This window comes from Onychomys torridus, unplaced genomic scaffold, assembly GCF_903995425.1.
Source record: "Onychomys torridus unplaced genomic scaffold, mOncTor1.1, whole genome shotgun sequence".
NCBI lineage: Eukaryota > Metazoa > Chordata > Mammalia > Rodentia > Cricetidae > Onychomys > Onychomys torridus.
The window spans coordinates 1-20,298 of NW_023412006.1; the positions used below are offsets into that span (position 1 = coordinate 1).

The 20,298-nt window shown below is 45.2% G+C and overlaps 2 pseudogenes; both read right to left on the reverse strand.

Moving 5' to 3' along the window:
- Positions 1-1,012: 1,012 nt before the first annotated feature.
- Positions 1,013-8,632, reverse strand: LOC118575452 (annotated as a pseudogene).
- Positions 8,633-14,008: 5,376 nt separating this feature from the next.
- Positions 14,009-20,263, reverse strand: LOC118575448 (annotated as a pseudogene).
- Positions 20,264-20,298: the final 35 nt, after the last annotated feature.

Genomic DNA, 20,298 nt, shown 5'->3' on the forward strand with positions numbered 1-20,298 from the left:
AAAGAGAGTATCCTTCACAGCTCAGCCTTTCTTTTGTGGGGCATTGCCTAACATTGCTATGACTTTGCTGTTTACTTACACTGTGACTTTTGACATCCCAGCAAAGATGTTTAGTGTTTTATCTTTAAGTGAACTACAAAACCCTGATGACTAAACAGACGGATGTATACTACCAAGCCTCTTAGCAAAAATTCTTATGAAACCCAACCATGCCAAAGCCACATTTCAGCACAATAGCAGAATAAGATCTACCTTGCTTGCTAGGAGTATTTGCTTAAATTTATTTGATTTCCTTTGAGTATTTATAACTAATGCTTATATAGAGGAGGGCTACTACCTTTTTTTTTTTTAAATTACAAACACAGGACAAAACTTCAAAACGTATGTAAAATGGCAAGCTGACATAATTTATTAGCATTGTTCTTATTAGCTGTTGGCAGGTTTAAGAGAGACATTCAGAACTCATGATTTAGTGGAGCTACTACTGGGTGTGGCTGAACAAAGTCCTTAGCATAGCTCCTGAGCTCACAGGTCAGAAGTTGTAGGGCCTTCTGGGAGGAGAGAGGGGCTGCCAAGGCACAGTCCATGTATTTCTTTCTTTGAGAGGTGTGCAGCTTCACCATGGAGGAATTCTGGACAAGTGCAATTAATAACACCGATCAACTGCCGAATTTCTTAATAACAGATCAGTTTAAATATACAAGAATTGGTCTGTCCATTTCTATTCTGGTGTGGTATTGGACTCTGTGAGTTCAATCCATCCCATTACAATGTATTCATATGAATCCTTTGGAGATGTGAAGCCTTGGATTCACAGTCTGCAGTACAAATTCCCTGACATATCATTTATTTGCTATTAAGTATTTGATTATTATGCTTTTTAAAATTCAGTGTCTTTAACCATGTTAGTGATTAGCCTTGCTTGGAGCAGTTCAGAGACTTCTGTTTTCTTCCTCCTCCTCCTCTCCCTCCAGTCTCTCTGTTCCTAGAGCAAGCTTCTAGGGGTGGCCACTCAGGTTCTCTCTGCGTGCAGCATCTCGATGAGAAGGTTATTGCAGGGTACATCCCGGTTCACATGCTTGCCATAGAGGTAGGTACTCGTCCACCTGCATGCGGAGTGCCCGGATTTCCGGGAGTAGAAGAAGCAGCTGTCCAAACTTCTCTGTTCGCTGGGGGTAGTTGCAAACCGTGTAGTCCTGCAAGGCAGCATTCACCTGTTCCTGGACACCTTCCACCAGCTGGAAGTTCTCAAGATTCTTGACGTCTAAGCTGAACAGCACTAGGAACTTCAGACATACCAACTCTGGATGGTCAAACTGTAGAGAACAAAGTCTCAGGACTAGCTCCTGTGAATGACTCAGGAGGTTGGTGAGTGTGACTCTGGCCTGTGAGGCTATGCTGGAGTAGTCAACCTGTTGCCCAGGAATCAGCAAGAGGTACCCTTCCTTCCCATGTACCACTTGCCAGTAAATGTGATCAAGGATCAAGAGCTCACCCCAGCAGTTCTGAAGCAGCTTCATTTGGTCATCAACCTTCAGGGCTCTGAAGAAGACACTACTCCTGGCCCACTCAACAATGGAGAAGAGGGTCTGGTCTGCCATTTTGCACATGAGTCCAAATGTGTTCAGCTTTTCATGCTTGCCTCAGTTTGCCTGCTCTTGCTGTGAGTAAGCTGAGATTTTCACTCGAATTTGAGGCTCCTCTGGTTCATACTTCAGAAGTTCCAGTATCAGGTATGGTGTGCTGCCTGGGGAGCTTATCTGGTAACCATCCATGTAGGAGTAGTCCATCACTGACTCAGGCAAGCTGATGTAGGGATCTGGGTACTCAGACTTGATGGCCAGGCTAGGAAAGTGACCATATGTTGGTAACTTGCAGGCTGCCATGAGGTGGCATTGTCATGCTAATGGGGGAGGTGACAAAGGGACTTCTGTCATAGTCTGTGGGAGGCAAGGCAGCAAGGTTCAGAGGTAGGCCTTTGGAGGCAGAATGGGTGTTCTGAATTGCAGAGAGGATGGTCAGGTCCAAGGGCATCACTTGCATCACCTGAGTCATGGCTTCCAGTTTAAGTCCATCAGCTCCGATGAGGGATGAGGGCTTTCTTCTGTTGCTTTAGGGCCCTGTCTCTCTTGTACCTCGGTCCCAACTTACTTCTGCCTCCTCGCATGCGGTCACCACCTACGGCTTCTAGCTTCCTTCCAACACTTGGACATTTTTGGAATCGACAGTAAGGACTATGGTTTCTCTATGTGTTTTGGCAGTTCTGGCAGTTCTGGTTTTATATACATGTGTACCTTTTATTGATTTGGACTGTTCACTTAAAAAAACCCTTGCAGCTTTGACAGGTAAGGAGACCATAATGGTACCCGGATACTTTATCGCCACAAACAGGACATAGTTCTTCGAGATCTTCATCATGGAGAAATTCACCATTTTAAATTGAGACACTTGCTTGTTTTCCGGCATCTGCCCCTGTTCCCCATGTGATCGGGCCAGTCTCCACTTTGGGCAGCATGACAAGACGGCTGCAGGCAGGAATGGGGGGGTCGGTCTGGAAGCCCAGCACCTGGACACGGGCAGCACAGATTGAACTCAGGCGGAAAGAGAGAAGGGGTGATCAGTGTGCCAACTTACCCACCCACTCGCCCAGGGCTGCCGGGCAGGACTTCGGAGCCCTGTAGGATCCCGCAGCTCCAGAGATGTCCCTGAACTGCACGCAGGAGATCCCCGCTGCCAAGCCACACTGAAATGGTCCTGCTGCTGGGGTTCTGCTAGGCAAAGGCGGAGGCAGCAAGGGCCAGGGCTCTGCTGCCTGGGACAGTGAGCTGTGCTGGCTTGCTCTGGAGGGCAGCAGAGGTGTCCTCCAGCTGCTCCTGCCCCAGCTGCTGAAGGGCTCCAGAACTCCTTCCCCTCCCTGAACCCGCCCTCTGGCTCAGGATCTGCGGGGGTCTCTCTCTCTCTCTCTCTTAATTGTTGATCTTAGTGCCTGTGCTATTGGTGTTCTGTTCAGGAAGTTTTCTCCTGTGCCAACATTGTTGAACATTTTTTAAGTGGTCCTTGTCCATTTGAAATTCTTCTGTTGAGAATTCTCTCTTTAGATCTGTACACCATTTTCTAATTGGAATGTTTGATTTGGTTATCAGTGTTCTGTTTAGGAAGTTATCTCCTGTATTGATGTGTTCAAGGCTTTCCCCTACTTCCTATTCTGTCAGGTTCTGTATATCTGGATTCATGTTGAGGTCTTTGAACTACTTGGACTTGGGTTTTATGCAGGATGATACATGCAGATCTATTTACATTCTCCTACATGCAGACATCCAGTTAGACCAGCACCAATTGTTGAAGATGCTTTCTTTTCTCCGTTGTGTAGTTTTTAGCTTCTTTATAAAAATCAGGTGTCCATAGGGTGTGTGTGTGTGTGTGTGTCTGGGTCTTTGATTCAATTCCATTGATCACACGTCAGTTTTTATGTCAATACCAAGCATCTTGTAGCACTAAAACTCTGTAGTAGAGCTTAAAATCAGGGATTGTGAAACTCCCAGAAGTTCTTTTAATGTTCAGGATTGATTTAGTGATCCTGGGTGTGTTGTTTTTCCACATAAAGTTGAGCTGTTTCTTTTAAAGGATCATAAAAATTTTGATGGGGATGGTGTTGAATCTGTAGATTGCTTTTGGTAAAATGGCCTTTTCACTATGTTAATCCTGCTGATCCATGAGCATGGAAGATTTTTCCATCCTCTGATGTCTTCTTCAGTTTGTTTCTTCAGAGACTTGAAGTTTAATAGTACAAGTCTTTCACTTAACGGGTTCAGTTACCACAGATATTTTATGTTGTTTGTGGCTATTGTGAAGGAAATTGTTTCCCTGATTTGTTTCTCAGTGTGTTTATCATTTGTATTTAGGAGTCCTACTGATTTTTTTTTTTAGTCAATCTTGTATCCAGCCACATCTCTGAAGGTTTTTATCAGTTGTAGAAGTTCCCTGGTAGAATTTTTGGGGTTCTCTTATGTATACCATGATATCATATGCAAATAAAGATATTTTGATTTCTTCCTTCCTTTGTTTTTTGTTTTTGTTTTTTTGAGACAGGGTTTCTCCGTGTAGTTTTGGTACCTGTCCTGGATGTCTCTCTCTGGACCAAGCTTGCTTCAAACTCTCTGCTTGGCTCTCTGTCTTGAGTGCTGGGATTAAAGGCATGTACCATTGCCACCTGGAAACTTCTTCCTTTCATAAAGAAATCGAGGAATAAACAAAAAATTAAAGGAAACGAGTAAATCCCTTAATGAATGTCAAGAAACCCAAGAAAAAACAAACACTTGAAGGAAACAAATAAAAATGTTCAAGCCCTGAAAATAGATACAGAAGCAATGAAGAAAACACAAACCGAGAGAGTTCTGGAAATGGAAAATCTAGGTAAGCAAACAGGAACTACATATGCAAGCTTCACCAACAGAATGCAAGGGATGGAAGAGAGAATCTCAGGCATTGAAGATACAATAGAAGAGATGGACACATCGGTCAAAGAAAATGTTCAATCTAAAAAAAACACTGACCCAAACATCCCGGAAATCTAAGACACTATGAAAGACGAAATCTAAGGGTAATAGGAACAGAAGAAGGAGATGAAACAGTTCAAAGGCTCAGAAAATATTTCCAAACAAAATAATAGAAGAAAGTTTTCCTAACCTAAAGAAGGAGAAGTCCACAAAGATACAAACAGATTGGATCAGAAGAAAGTCTCCTGGCCATATAATAATCAAAATACCAAACATACAGAACAGAGAAAGTCTATTAAAAGCTTAAGGGGAAAAGGACAAGTAACATACGAATGCAGACCTATTTGGATTACCGCTGCTCTCAGTGGACACTCTAAAATCCAGGAGAGCCTGGACAGATGTGCTGCAGACTCTAGGAGACCACAGATGCCAGCCTAGACTACTAAACCCAGGAAAACTTTCCATCACCATACATGGAGAAAAAAAGATATTTTTTAACAAAGTCAGTTTAAAATAGTATCTGCCTACAAATCCAGCCCTACAGAACATGCTAAAACGAAAACTCCAACATGTGGGGTTAATTACACACATGAAAACGCGGGAAATAAATGATTTCACAGTTGCTAAACCAAAAATGAGAAACACACACAAACACACATCATCACCAACACCACCAAACACCATAACAACAACAACCAAACAACAGCGATTAACAATCATTGTTCATGACATCTCTCAATATCAATGAATTCAATTCTCCAATAAAAAGACACAGACTAATGGAATGAATGCAAAAACAGGATCCACCCTTCTGCTGCATACGAGAAACATACCTTAATACTAAAGAAAGGCATAACCTCAGAGTAAAGGGTTGGAAAAACATATTCTGAGAAAATGGATTCAAGAAGCAAGCTGATGTAGCCACTCTAATACCTAACAAATAGACTTCATCCAAAATTAACCAAAAACACAGGGAAGAACACTTCATATTCATCAAAGGAAAATTCCACTAAGATAATGTTTCAGTTCTTAACATCTATGCCCTGAACACAAGGGCACCCATGTTTGTAAAAGAAACATTACATTGATAGTGGGAGACTTCTGTAGACCCCACTCTTACAGGTGGACAGGTCAACCAGACAAACACTAAACAGAGAAGTATTGGAGCTAACAGACATCATAAACCAAATGGACCCAGCAGATATCTACAGAACATTCTATTCAAACACAAAAGAATATACCTTCTTCTCAGCACCTCATGGAACTTATTCCAAAATTGATCACATACTCTGACACAAAATAAGTCTCAACAGATACAAGAAAATTGAAACAATCCTCTCTAAACAAGCAACCTCTGATTAAAGCTGGATTTCAACAACAACAGAAAGTCTACAAACTCATGGAAACAGAGCAACTCTCTACTGAATGACCCCTGGATCAAGACAGACAGAAAGAAAGAAAGAAAGAAAGAAAGAAAGAAAGAAAGAAAGAAAGAAAGAAAGAAGGAAGGAAGGAAGGAAGGAGGGAGGGAGGGAGGAAAGAAGGAAGGAAAGAAAGAAAGAAGGAAAGAAATGAAAGACTTTCTAGAATTCAATGAAAATTAGTGTACAACATACCCAAACTTCTGGGACACAATGAAAGTGGTGCTAAGAGGAATGTTCACAGCACTAAGTGCCTACACAGAATAATTGGAGAGATCTCATTTTAGCAATTTAACAGCACACATGAACGCTCTAGAACAAAAAGAAGCAAGCGCACCCAAGAGGAGTAGCTCACAAGAAATAATCAAACTGATATCTATAAAATAGAAACAAAGAGAATATAAAGAATCAATGAAACAAAGAGTTGGTTCTTTGAGAAAGTAATCAAGATAGACAAACCCTTATCCAAGCTAAGTGAAACTCTCAGAGAGAATATCCAAATTAGTAAAATCAGAAATGAAAAGCGTACATAACAACAGACAACAAGGAAATCTAAAAATCATTAGGTTGTAGACAGAAGTTTCTGTCCCACCAGCAACTCCCAAATGTGGTGGTATTATGTTCCCCAAAATATTGTGTGTTCCCCGAAAGAAACATATCTGGGTTGAGAGAACAGACAGGAACTAGATACAAAGCAACAAATGGTGGCTAGAAAATGGGTCAGAGCAAGCCATAGCAGACGTTGGGCGGTGGTGGTGCACAACTTTAATCCCAGCACTTGGGAGGCAGAGCTAGGCATATCTCTGTGTGTTCAAGGCCACTTTAGAAACAGCTAAACAAAATGGTGACCCATGACTTTAATCCCAGAAACCCAGCGTTTAATCCCAGGGAGTGATGCAGAAAGTAGAATGTTATATAAGGCGGGAAAACCAAGCACCAGAGTTAGTTAAGCCTTTGGCTGGTTTAGCATTCAGGCTTTGGAGCAGCACAGTGCAGCTTAGAGTCTTTGGGATGAGGACTCAGAAGCTTCCAGCCTGAGGAAACAGGATCACCTGAGGAACTAGCAAGGTGAGATAGCTGTGGTTTGTTTTGCTTCTCTGATCTTCCAGCATTCACCCCAATAACTGGCCTCAGGTTTGATTTTGTTAATAAGAACTTCTAACCATTCCAACTACACCCAAATATCTAGCAGCAGCTTCCCAAATAGTTGACTTAGAGGTTTAAAATAAACTATAAATGCTAGGCCAGTAGCTTGGGCTTATTACTAACTAGTTCTTACACTTAATTTAACCCATAATTCTTACCTATTTAGCCTTGTCGCCTGGCACCTTTTCTCAGTATGGCATTCTCATCTTGCTTCCTCTGTGTCTGGCTGGCGACTCCTGACTCTGCCTTCCTCTTTCCAGCATTCTTACTTTGGCTTTCCTACCTAAATTCCTGCCCAGCTACTGGGCTGTTAGCTTTTTATTAACCACCGAGAGTACTACATATTCATAGTGTAGGAAAGGATTATTTCACAGCATTAGGTCATACTTTAAAAACCTGTACTCCCCAAAATTGGAAAATCTAAATAAAATGGCAATTTTCTTGATAAATACCACTTGTCAAAGTAAAATCAAGATCAGATAGACAACTTAAAAAGACCTATAATCCCTAAGGAAATATAAGCAGTCATTAAAAGTCTCCCAACAAAAAAAGTCCAGGGTCAGACATTTTTAGCCCAGAATTCTACTACATATTCAAAGAAGAATTACCGCCAATATTCCTCAAATTATTCCACAAAATAGAAACAGAAGGAACCGGGTGGTGGTGGAGCATGTCTTTAATCCCAGCATTTGGGAGGCAGAGGCAGGCAGATCTTTGTGAGTTTGAGGCCAGCCTGGTCTACAGTGTAAGATCCAGGGCATGCAACAAAACTACACAGAGAAACCCTGTGTCGAAAAACAAAACAAAATAAACAAACAAAGATAGAAACAGAAGGAACGTTGCAAAATTCATTTTATATGGCCACAGTCACCCTGATACCCAAACCACACAAAGATTCAACTCAGAAAGTGAATTACAGATCATTTTCCCTTATGAACATAAATGCAAAAATACTTGCAAGTAAACAAACTGAAAGAAAAAACAACACATGATCATCTCTTTAGGTGCTGATAAAAGCCTTTGACAAAATCCAACACCCCTTCATGATAAAAGTCTGGAAGAGATCAGGGAAACAAGGGACAGATATAAACAAAATCAGGCAATTCACAGCACACCTACAGCCAACATCACATTAAATGGAGAGAAACTCAAAGCAATTCCACTAAAATCAGGAAGAAGACAGGGCTGTCTACTCTCTGCATATCTGTTCACTTTGGACTGGAAGTTCTAACTAGAGAAATCAGACAACTGAAGGAGATCAAGGGCTTACAAACTGCAAAGAAAGAAGTCAAAGACTGATGTTACAGGATCTTCAAATCTTTCCTCAGCTGTCACCCTCTGCATGACACCACACTGAACACCTATTGAAACAGCGTCCTTAGGGCAGGGCAGATGGCTGAGACACTGAGAACACCTTCTATTCCTGCCAAGAACCAAGTTCAGTTCCCAGCACCCGCACCCAGGAGATCTGACACCCTCTTCTGATCTCCAGGAGCCCTGCACTCACCTGGCCACACCCACTGGATTCCACGCATCCACAGAGTTGGATCCTGAGAGAAATATTCCCATAGTGCTGGGTAGTTGAACTCTGTTCCCTAGTTAGTGGTGCTATTTGGGGAGGTGGAGGTTTAAGAGGTGTGGCCTACTGGAGGAAGTGTGTTACTGGGAGAGTGAGGGGCTGTGAGAGTAAAAAGTTCCCATCTGCCTCCACATTGCTCTCTCTGCTTCCTGTTTGCCCCTGAGGAAGTGAGCTCTCAGCTTCCTGTTCCCCACCATGCCTGTGGCTCTTGCTCTGCTTACTTGCCATGATGCACTCTTATCCACGGAGCTGTAGCCCAGAGAAACTCTTCTAAATGTTGCTTTGGTCTTGGTATGTGAACAGCAACAGAACAGTAATTAACACAAAACATAATTAAAATAAATAATTTTTGAGATGGCGTCACTATGTAGACCAGGCTGGACTTGAACTCACAGGTGTCCTCCTGCCTCCAATTGGAAAGGGCTAGGAATAAAGCATGTATGTGCCAGTATGCCACACTAAAAACTATTAATATATTTTAAAAAACAACAGCTCTCTGCCCGGTTCCTCTCACTCTGGACACCTTCCCTTCTGCCCTCCACCTCCTGACACACCTGTCCTTGTTTATTCCCTTACACTGTATCACAGGCATCTTCCCACCACAGGGCTTGCTCCAGGAGACCAGCAACACTGTATCACTTCCTAGTGTATCTTAGAAACAGGACTTCGTTTCTTTGGCCTTCTGAAATTCATTTAGCTCCTTTTGAAGATACCTTAAAATTTGTGAGCCTGAATGTAGCCGTTATGAGACCATTAGTTCTGCTCCTTGTGAGCTGCCTGTTTTTTCTTTATGGTTCTTAGTTGTTCTTTTGCAGAGCTGCCAGCTTAAGTCATGCTGGGATCAAGGAAAACGGGCCTCATGACAATGGATACCCACAGGCTCCATAAGAGAATTTCACAACACTACTGCTGTTGTTGCTGTTATAACAGTGACGACCACTGCTACTACTGTTTCTGGGATTGCCATTTCATAATTGGTTATTACAGCTAGCACAGTGGAGACCCTGGCAGCAAAAGTAGCTACCACAGTCAATTAATCTTTCATTCTATTGGGCATGACAAATTGAAATTAATAGTTTATACATTCCAATTGGCTTTGAAAGTTATAAATTTACAAACTCAAGTTCCATTTGCTCTCAGGATACCATCTTACAAGGACTCCAATTTGCAGTAAGGCTCATTGAAGAAGGGAATGGCTCAATTGCCTCTAGCCTACTGACTATGTGTGGGTTAAGACTTCTGTTGGTCTTTTCTGTGTCGAACACACAGATTGCAAGCCCAGCTCCACTTAGAGGTCTTTGGCAACAGTTAACTCTGCAGCTCTCACAGGACTGAGCCTGTATGATAATGAGTATTCAGAGATGGGTAATGTCTGGGGGTTGCTCACCAACCTAAGACACAACGCCTGTGTGGCCTGGGCAGGTGCCTCCATGATAGGTAAGGTGACCTGCTGACGACCCACACAACCTAAGTCAGAAGCTCATTTTTTAGTAAAAGGGGGACCTGTAGGACCCAGCTCCTGGTTTGGGTAATTGTTGCATTGCTTGTTGACCTTGACCTTGATATTCTCCCTATGTTAATTCCCTGTGAGATTCCAACCTCCTGAATGCTTCAGGGATGTTCCTGGTCTGTGTATCCAGCATATTGGGTGTTAACAGCTTAGATGCAAGGTTGTAAAACATCAGAAGCGGGGTTGGGGATTAGGTCAGTGTTAGTGCAGTTTCCTGGGGTTTGTTCCACAGCTCAAAAAAAAAAAAAAAAAAAAAAACCAGAAGTGAACTTCTGCCCTCCAGGGTTCTTCCATTGTGCTGTAAGCCTCTATTTTAGACCTCTTCCCTTCTTCAATAAATGGCATTCAAAAAAAAAAAAATGAAGAAGAGGGGGGTCAAGATCATGATGGGGAAACCCAAAGAATCAGCTGACCAGTACTAGTTGGAGCTCACTGACTCTGGACTGACAGCTTAGGAACCTGCATGGGACCGAACTAGGCCTGCTTACTGTGGATGATAGTTGTGTGGCTTGATCTGTTTGTGGGGTCCCTGGCAGTAGGACCAGGACTTATCCCAGCTGCATGAACTGGCTGTTTGGAGTCCATTCCCTGTGGTGGGATACCTTGCTCAGCCTTGATACAATGGGGAGGGACTAGGCTGTCCTTCAACTTGGTATGCTACTCTTTTTTGACTACTCTGAGGAGTGGATGGGGGTAGAGTGGGAGGGAGGTGAGGAGGCGGGAGAAAGGGAGGGAGGGGAACTGGGGTTGGTATGTAAAATGAAAAATATCTTAATAAATAACTATTAAAAAAAAAAAAAACGAGCCGGGCAGTGGTGGCAAACGCCTTTATTCCCAGCACTCGGAGGCAGAGGCAGGGGGAGGATGGATCTCTGTGAGTTCAAGGCTAGCCTGGACTACCAAGTGAGTTCTAGGAAAGGCACAAAACTACACAGGGAAACCCTGTCTCGAAAAACAAAAAAAAAACAAAAAAACAAAACAACAAAAAAGAAAGAAAGAAAGAAAGAAAGAAAGAAACAGGACTTTGATCTCACATCTGGAACAGACTAACAGACTCTATGGGCTGATCACAATAGACACAGCTGTGTCCCCTGCATGAGGAGTGGATTTCCTCCATCACAGATGGAGACAGTGACAGCAGAACACGGAAAACATCCATCCAGGGTCAGCTCGCTGACTCCTGAGCTCACTGGTTGCACACAAGGGCCTGGGTGAGTCGGGCATAACCACTGAGATGCCCACCCCAGCGTGCATGTCCACTCTCCCAGCTGCATCACTGCAGTCCCCTGCACAGCTCCCAGCAGCTCCACTCAGCAGTCTCCTCTCCCTCAGGAGCTGCAGCTGGTTTAACCCTGAGAGGGAAGCCCTACATTGTGTCAGCTCCTGAACCTGTAGCTTCTTGTGTTTCCTGGGCCTCATCAGCTCCTCCTGGCTCCAGCAGGGATGCTTCCATCTAGAGGAAAATTCACACTCACCTCCCTCTTCTACAGAAGCTCCCTTGATTAACACATCCTCAGGCCAAATGCTGGTGTGTGGAGTGCAGCACCAGGTCCCCTCACAATGAGGTCAGGGTCACCTGAGCTTTCCCAACACAAATCCATCCCTCCCTCTTGACCTGCCTTTCTGTCTTTGATCCATGATCCTAATTGTATTTTTACTCATTCATCAAACATTTATTGGGTCTGAATGTCTGCTGGATCCCAGGCACTGAAGTCATCATCCCTTACAAGACAAAGATGGCAGCATCGTGACAGAGATTGTCACCTTCTTGGGCTTCAAACATCTCAGCTAAACTCCTGGAGCTCCTGACTCGAGGACACAAAGCTAGAAGAGACAAGTGCAGGGTCTGGATGAAAACCAGAGCAGGGATCAAGTAATTTCATCTCTGGTGTTCCCACAATCTATTTTTTAAAGATTCATTAATTTTATGTCTATGAGCGTCTCTTGCCTGTATGTTTTTGTACCATGTGCCAATCTGGTGACCACAGGAGTGTGTGTGGATGGTGTGAGTCACGGTGTGGGTGCTGGGGTTCGAACCCGGGTCCTCTGCAAGAGCAGCAAGTGCTGTCAACCCCTGAGCCATTTCTGCAGTCTCTGGACCACTTTTTTTTTCTTTTTCCAGAGCTGAGGCCCGAACCCAGGGCCTTGCACTTGCTCGGCAAGGGCTCTACCACTGAGCTAAATCCCCAAGCCCTGGACCACTTCTTTTAAATAAACTAAAATCTCCAGCAAACTCAGCCTGTAAATCCCTGAGTCACCCCTGGAGGCAGCATGAGGATTCCCAGAGCCAGGGAGGGAGAGGGGACCTTGGGCAGACACAGATCCAACAGGACAGATCTGAGATGAGACCCTGTGGATCCCTCCTCTCTGCCCATCCTACAACCCAGGTTAGAGTCTGAAAGATGGAAAGAAGGAGAGCACCTCCAGGGAGGGGCCTGGAAGGAGGCAGGAGCTCAGGAGTCTGAAGTTCATGTTCTCAGCCCACAGTCTCCTGAGTGCAGGGGCTTGGTTGGGCCTTGGGGGACAAGGATGGACAAACACCTCTTAATGCTGTCACTCAGGGACCTCAAAGGGGAATGGGACAGGCACCACTCACAGGAACAAGAACAGGTCTAGTCCTCCACACAAACTAAAAAGACAAGAAATAAACAGAGAAATGGGGTGAAGAGCCATGGTCAGGTCAGTGCCCAGGCTGACCTGTCACAGCAGAACTGGCTGCTCACAGTCCTGGGGACAGGACAAGGCTCTGTCATCCCAGTGTCCCTGTGATCACAGACTCTCAGCATGTGGTTCAAGTGATGAAGAGAACAGACCAGGAGGTGACAGAGCTGAGAAGTGACCATGTCACAGCCAGCAATGGACTGAGCTCCACCTGGGGACAGCCCTGATCACACTCAGCTCCCACAGCCTCATCTTGTCCATCAGATACACACAGCACAAAGAACACAGATTCTGGAAGGTTCTCCATGATGCCATTTATTTCCTTCAAAGCTCTAAGTATTTCAATCATTTAATTTACCTGCCCATCAATCTGTCAGATCAAGGACATGAACAATCAAGTTGACATTCAGATTCTTATTTTCAGTGGGGAGTCAGGGGCTGCAGCTTAGGGCAATATGGAGGTGACAGGATGCAGATGTCCCCTTTTGTCTGCTGGACAAGGAAGGTTGGCTGTGGAAGGGAATATAACAGTGCAGGGACAGGGTCCTGGTGTGCAAGAGTGGCTGGGCTCCCAGGTCTTCACATTAGCCCACAGGGTCACAGGGAACATCAGACTTGTTGCTGAGAGTGAACTGAGGGGCTCAGGATGACACAGGAGAGACCTGAGCACATCTCTGTCACTCTGTCAGGCCGGGCAGCTGTCTTCATGCTACAAACACGAGTCATGAACAATCACTGTGAAGACAACATCCCAACAACCCACTACTCACTCAGAGGGGATTCTGGGAGTCCTTGAGCCCCAATCATGTCCACTTGGCCCCTCCCAAAATCATAACCCAGAGTGTCACCTTTACAGTCTGGGAGAGAGACATCAGAGCTCTGGGCACTGTTCCTGCCTGGGGTAAAATTACATATAGTCACAGGAAGGTGAAAACATGGCCTCTAGAAGATTTCACTGTAGGAGGTATTATGGGTTGGTATACTCCAGCTTCACCCCCTGGGACTCAGGGACAATCCCACTCCCCACATTTACCTGGAACTGGAGTATAGATCCCTCCCTTTTCCACCTGTGAGAAGAAAAGCTGTGAGAGACCAGAGAAGATCCTGACCCTAGGAAGGTTCCAGAACTGACAGCAGACCCAGGTCAGAGACAGGAGCAATGAGGGCTGTGGATGTTCCCCTTAATGAGGTAGAACACACTTCTGAAAGGGGCTGAGAGAGAACCAGACCCTGTCCTTTCCTACCTGTGATTCTCCTCCTCCTCACAACAGCCACCACAGCTCCAATGATGGCCGCAGCTCCAAGGAGACCCAGGACAGCAATGATTGTCATGATGGGGACAGTGGACTGAGGAGGCTCTGGAAGGGAAGGTCAGCAGGGGAAGGTGAGGGTCATGACCCCAGCTCTCAGCCCTGACCATGCTCCAGCTTTCCCTGACCCCAGCTCTGCACCCACAACCTCCTTACCCCATCTTAGGGTGAGGGGTTGTGTCAGCCCCTCATGGTCCACATGGCATGTGTATTTCTGCTCCTCTCTGGAAGGCACCACCACAGCTGCCCAAGTCTGGAAGGTTCCATCCCCAGAAGGTCTGGTCTCCACCAGCTCCATGTCCTGAATCAGATCCTCTCCATTCCTCTGCCAGGTCACAGAGATCTCAGCAGGGTAGAAGCCCAGGGCCCAGCACCTCAGGGTGCCATCTCCTTTCAGTATGGGGTGATGGGTCACATGTGCCTTTGGGGGATCTGTGTGGAAGATTTAAGAAATCCCACATTTAACAAGATAAACTGAAATCTCCAAACACAAAGTTAAACCAATGATGACACTAAACTGTGTCTGTTTGGACAATTCTGTCATCACACCAGTGACCTCAGGTAGAGCTGGTCCCCTCATTACAGAAGTGCAGAATTTCCTGGGGGGGACTCAGTAGCTGAGAGAGAATCCACATGAGCCAGCAGGTCAACAGGGCCTTCCTCATGTGATGTTCTATAGCATAAGGTAGGTGGTAAAAGATGAGAAGGAATGGAAAATAATTAATATGTTATTAATTCATATAAAAATAAGAAATCAGGAAAAAGAGCTACATGAAGGATGTTACCAATTACTGCTGTCAACATTGAGGCACAACCACTGTGGCCATCTTGCTGACCAGCCCTAACTGTCTGTCCAAGTGAACAGCCTTCACCTAAGTGTGCAGCACACATGTGGTGAACCTCTGACACTCAGCCAGAGAAAATGACTCCCCAAGCCCTGCCTCTGGGGGACAAGATACAAGGTATTGTCACGAGGACCCTTGGAAGTGTGCTGTGGGGCCCAGTGCAGCACTCACTGGGACACAGCGGTGCTCACAGTGGTGTGTGGATCGTCCCTGTCACTCCTGTCCTGGAGCTGCAGAAGACCCCGTCTCTGAGGAAGTTCAATTCCTAATCCACTGGGGAACACTGTGACTTGTCGGGGCGGAGGGAGAGCAGGAGGGCTCTGGATGTTAATATGACAGGAAATAGTCTTAGATCACAGGAACCTTTCTGGTTTAAAGGAAACATTGATGTATCTATGTATCCACGTCAGCAGTTCCCCCTGGCTCCTGTGGAGACTGATACAAATAACAGGAGGGGAGAGAGAGAAGCAATATCACCCCAGTGAGGGGAAAAAACCTGACTAAAAGCAAAAGGAAAACTTCAAATAACAAAAACAAAAACCAAGAAAGAAAGAAAAGAGCCGGACAGTGGTTGCACACACCTTTAATCCCAGCTCTCAGGAGGCAACGCGGGGCAGATATCTGTGAGTTCGAGTCCAGCCTGGGCTACAGAGTGTGTTCCAGAAAAGGCACAAAGCTACACAGAGAAATCCTGTCTAGAAGAAAACAGAAACAAAAAACTAACAAACAAAAAAAACTAAACAAAACAAAAGAAAGTAAAGAAACACACACACACACACACACACACACAATTTAGTATTTGTCCAGGGTACTGCATAAGTGCTCACGTGACCATTCTGTGAATAGACGGAATTGGGGTGCAGAAGGGATGACCTCACCCACAGGAACCTGGGAGAATGTATCTTTGAAAAGCTCTAGAAACTGGGTGAACCAGCCCAGGGCGTCCATGTCTCCCATCAGGTAAAGGAGACTCCCTGTCCTGCTGTGTAAGGCTGACACACTCAGACGACAGGACTCAGTGTCCACAGACCCTGGTGTGGGCAGAGACCCCGGCCTGGGAGCGGCCATGGATGACAGAGGCTGCAGGAGACCCAGGGACACCGTCTGCCCTGAGACAGGGGCATGACCCAGCTGAGGGCTTTCTTCTTCCTCAGGACTGAGCCCAGCCCGAGGCAGAGGGAGGAGCTGCCCGCGGCCCTGCACCTGTGCGCTGCAGCGTGTCCTTCCCGATCTCCAGGTATCTGCGCAGCCACTCCACGCACGTGCCCTCCAGGTAGGCCCTCCATCTCTCTGCAACACCAGCCTGCTCCCACTTGCGTCGGGTGATCTGCGCCGCCGTGTCCGCCGCCGTCCACGTCGTCAGGTCATCGTTCAGGGCGAGGTAATCGAGGCCATCGTAGGCGTACTGACTGTATCCGCGCAGGAGGCGCCCATCGGACCCCACGTCACAGCCAGACATCCACTGGATGGTGTGCGAGCCTGCGTGGACCCCGCGGTCAGCCCCGCCCACACGTCCCGCGGCCCCGCCCACACGCCCCGCGGCCCCGTCCACCCGCGAGCTCCTCTAAATTCAAAGAGAAACCGAGTCCCGGTCCCCGACTCTCCTCTGGAACTCGGACCCCGAACCCGAGGCGACTCCGGCACAGATGTAGGGACGTGGAGGGGTCGTGACCTCCACCCGCGGTCACTCACCGCCCTCGCTCTGGTTGTAGTAGCCGAGCAGGGTCCTTAGGTTCCCTCGGAAAGTCTGCTTGTTGTTCTTGGCTCTCAGTGTGTTCCTCTCCCAATACTCCGGCCCCTCCTGCTCCACCCACGGCGCCCTCGGTTCTACCCTCGGAGTCTCCGCGTCGCTGTCGAAGCGCAAGTTGCAGAAAATCAAGCAGAAGACCTCATTATGAAAGACCCCCGGAGAGGTCTCCCTTCAGGAGAGACCCCCGGCTCAATGAGCACCTAGCGACCACTGATCAGATGCAACAGCACGAGGTTTATTAAAACACAGGTACCTGGGGCAACCAAGCCTCTCGGAAGACCAGCGCGCCTCTGGGTGGGTGGGATGGGTTTTTATAGCAAGAAGCGCGGGAAAGCATTAGTCAAAGGGTTCTGATTGGATAGTTTAAACAAGGCTCGAATGGTTACAAAGCTCTGATTGGACACTTCAAGTGAGGCGCGAATAGTCAAAGGGTTCTGATTGGATAGTTTAAACAAGGCGCGAATGGTTCTGATTGGACAATTCAAGTGAGGCGCGAATATATAAGCATAAATCAAATGGGGCGTGGATTCAGGCTCAGGGCGGTTTGTGGGTTTCCTTGGTAACCAGATATGTGTGTCGACTCAACCCCTATCTAGAATTCCAGCTGCTCTGGTTGCCTTCTAGCTGAATTCCTTTGTTCCCCTACGTGCCTCACAAGCTAGGGGGTTTGCACAACAGGGCAATGCTTATCGGCTATCTGGGCTGCGGTGGGGCCATTCTATTTCCTGGAACTGTCTTTTGTTCCCTTATAAGCCTTGCAAACATAGCATTCCTATAGGGGTGCCAGGGGGTCTTTCAATTATAAGATTGGCTGAATGACAGCAAAAATTCAAGTCCCAGCCATGAAGAGTATCAGCATTTAAAGAAAGAGCGTTATTTGGTAAATAACTTTACTCTGCTGCATGGTGGATTTAGCCTTTGCGAGTTAAAAAAAAGAAAAAAGAAAGAAAAAAGAAAAGAAAAAAAAAGGGGGGGTTTCTGGGCTATGCGCTGCTTTGATAGAACTGCTTCTGATAGTTGATGGTACACATGGCTCCAGACCCAGAGCTGGTAGTAAACTGTACCACCGCCATGTTGGCAAGCTGAGGTGGGCGGAGCCAGCAGCCACAGCTGCGATTCAGTCTTACAAAGACAGATATTACACAGAAAATCTGGTTTGTCTTGTCTTTGGGATTTTTAACTACAGAAAAGGATTTGATCGTAAAAGCTGTTGAGTTAAACAAATATGTAAATTTTAAAGGTACCTTGACTTCAAAATTTGGATATAAGGATATGTTGCTTTAGAAAAGAGTCTCTGCTTTTGTTTCCACAGAAAGCCAGAGGCTGTGGATTTGTTCCAGATTAAGATACATCAGGTTTGATCAGCCAAGACCACCTGAAAGGTCTCCAATGACACCATGGCCCAGATGATCCAACATCCAAAATGGTTTCAAGGCAACTGGCTCAGAGATTTACCTTCATGGACTACTCCATCATCCTAAAATTTTCTTTGTGTCCCCATAAGATACAGCACCCCCCTCCAGCAGGAAGTAGTAAGAAAAACTACGCCCAAATTCCCAAAAAATATCAAACTGGCTTTGGAGATGGAATTGGCTCACTCCTCTAAACCCAAGCACATTGTTAAAAGAAAAGGTTAAGAGATTCTTATGTCCCAAATCAGAAGAGCCCTCTGATGTGGGACAGAGAAAAACCACTATTTTATTGATTATAAATGCAATCTCTTTCTAAAGATAAAAAGGGGATATGATATAGATATAACAGGATAAAAGGGTAGATTAATGAACTTACTTCTGAAGAGCAACAACTCATTTAAAATGTTTTACATTGGTATAGTTTTTAGTCTATTGATACAAACTTAAAGTTAATTTTGTTATACTGTGTGTATATGTCTACTCTTGTTTAAGGTATTATGTTTGTACAGCTCATTTAAAATTGTAATGGATAATTAAAAATAGATTAATAACTGGTCATCTATGATAATCACACTCAAAGCCATGTTAGTTAAGTCTTCTAGGTATACACAGAGATATTTCAGATAGACAGGTAATCTTCAAACACTTCAAAGGTCTACAGAATATGGCATTAAAATATTTTTAAAATTTAGACTTTCTGGACAGTGACACATGTCTGCTCCTGGCAGCACCAACTTACTTCAGAGAGGAAGATGGGCATTGAAGACACTTCATATGGAATTTATCTTCACCTTCTCAAAAATAGCCATTTGTGCAAGAAACTGTTCTTGCCTAGACTGGGACAGGACGTGCAGGACCCATAGAAAGGTGACCACTGAACTTTGCTTGAAAAAAATGGTCCTTCAGGTTCCTGCTTCGCAGAGAAAACTGCCAGACATTCTACAGGACACTGAGAGAAATGACCAAGAGACCCTGTGGGCTGAAGACAAATGCCCCAATTTTAAAAAGGAACATTAGATGACTGTCCAGGCTGCCAGCTGTCTCTGTCTACTCTTGCAAGACTCCTAAAAAATGCTTGCATCCTTCTCCCGGTTCTCAGGTAATATTATATCCTTCTGAGGACTAGATAGTTATAATTTCCTCAATTATGATAAAATATAAGTTAGATCTAAAACCTTATACTCACAAATATAAGATAGATAGGATATCTTCTTTAATATTGTAACTGTAATTCTTGCTTGATAATTGTTTTATTATCTGAAATTTTACTATATAAAAGTTAAAACCTTGCTTTTTTCAAAAAAAGAAAAGGGGAAGTGCTGTGGGATGTTCTATATGTCAAATGTGTTGCTCTAATTGATTAAAACAAAGTGCTGATTGGCCAGTAGCCAGGCAGGAAGGATAGGGTAGGCGGGACAAGGAAGAGGAGAAGGCTGGGAACAGGAAGGATGAGAGGGGACACTGCCAGCCACTGCCAGGAGAAACAACATGTAAAGAGACCGTTAAGCCACAAGCAATGTGGCAAAGTATAGACTAACAGAAATGGGTTAATTTAAGATAGAAGTAGATAACAAGAAGCCTGCCACAGCCATACACTTTGTAAGCAATATAAGTTTCTGTGTGCTTTCTTGGTTGGGTCTGAGTGACTGTGGCACTGGCTGGTAAGAGAGATTTGTCTTGACTGTGGGCCAGGCAGGAAAAATCTAACTACAGGCCCCCATAGCCTTGTAACAACATCATGATGTAAAATGCATTCAGTCAAACTCCAAAAGTCCCCATAGTCTATAACAGTCTCAACACTGTCCAAAGTTCAAAGTCTCTTCTGCAAGTCATGGCAATCTCTTAACTGCAATTCCTTGTAAAATGAAAATAGAAAAGCAGATCACGAACTTCCAACATACAGCGGCACAGGATATACATTCCCATTCCAAAAGGGAGAAAGGGAGCACAGTGAGGAAATACCAGGCCAAAGCAATCCAAAAACTAGATGACAAACTCCAAATCTGCATCTCCATCTCTGATGTCAAAACACTCTACAGTTCTCCAACTCCTTTCAGCTCTGTTGACTGCAACACACTTCTCTCTCAGGCTGGTTCCACAGAGTTTTAGCACCTGTCCATGAGAGGTGTCCATGACTACCATTTCTTCACACAAGGGCCTCTCTGGGC